This window comes from Poecilia reticulata, linkage group LG3, assembly GCF_000633615.1.
Source record: "Poecilia reticulata strain Guanapo linkage group LG3, Guppy_female_1.0+MT, whole genome shotgun sequence".
Taxonomy (NCBI): Eukaryota; Metazoa; Chordata; class Actinopteri; order Cyprinodontiformes; family Poeciliidae; genus Poecilia; species Poecilia reticulata.
In genome coordinates, this window is record NC_024333.1 from 2,897,153 (window position 1) to 2,898,141 (window position 989).

At 37.7% G+C, this 989-nt stretch overlaps 1 protein-coding gene across 1 annotated transcript in view; it reads left to right on the top strand.

Annotated features, from left to right (window-relative positions):
- Window positions 1-894: 894 nt before the first annotated feature.
- Window positions 895-989, top strand: part of LOC103462310 (adhesion G-protein coupled receptor G5-like) — a 5,514-nt gene continuing 5,419 nt past the window's right edge. The window contains exon 1 of the mRNA XM_008405001.1: window positions 895-960. The gene's annotated coding sequence lies outside the window, so the exon portion shown is untranslated. The remainder of the gene's footprint in view (window positions 961-989) is intronic.

Consider the following 989-nt stretch of genomic DNA (forward strand, 5'->3'; position numbering starts at 1 on the left):
TCCGCCTCTGTCATTGTGTCCTTGAGCAAAGACCCTTCAAGTGCTTGCCTGCTGGTGGTGGTTGGAAGTCCGGGTGGCGCCAGTGCATGGCAGCCATCCCTCTGTCAGACTTCACAATGGCAGCTGTGGCTACTGTCGAGTAACTTGCCAGCATCAGTGTGTGAATATGTGTGTGAGTGGGTGAATGACAGAATGTAGTGTGAAACGCTTTGTGGTCTTCTGGACTAGATAAAATGCTATACTGTATCAAGGCCATTTACCATTTTCGGTTTAAGGTCAGTTAAGATCATCAAAATTATCTTTTCTTGTTTGCATCAAAGTTCTTATGTTTACATAAATTTTTTGTAGTAGGAAAGTATTTTACTCTGAATCAACATTGGGCTATATATTATGGTAGTTTTGCACGATAAACCACTTTCAACCACAACATTTTACTTGGTCTGAACCCAGGCAAATATCCATCCATCCATCCATCCATCCATTTTCTTGCACCCTTGCTGGTGCCCCAGGCAAATATATAGATTCTAAATTTTAATTCATATACAGCACTGATATTTGGATTTTTATTTTTTTATTCTTTATTCTCACATACCCATGTCTAAAAGCAGACTGCATATAGCCCAAACACTAATACCAAAACTTTTGCTTAATGGGTTGACTTCTGAAATTTGACTGAAATGTTTTAGGCAGGCTATTGTTATCTTTATTATATTTATTATCAGACTTTATTTTTCAGTAATGTTTAGATAAAAAAGTAGGATTAGATTTTAGTCTTTAACTGATGCATAATTAGAGCAGATTTCTTGGGTAAAGGTCAAAGGTTTATTTGCAGCAAACATTTTTATTAGTAAATTAGTAAAGAAGTAGCACTTCAAACCACGTCAGGTACACCTTCGTTATCTTCGAGAACACCTGTGACACCTCTGACGAAGGCAGAAGTAGCACTTCAAACCACGTCAGGTATGTCTGAAGAGACATAATGTAACCGA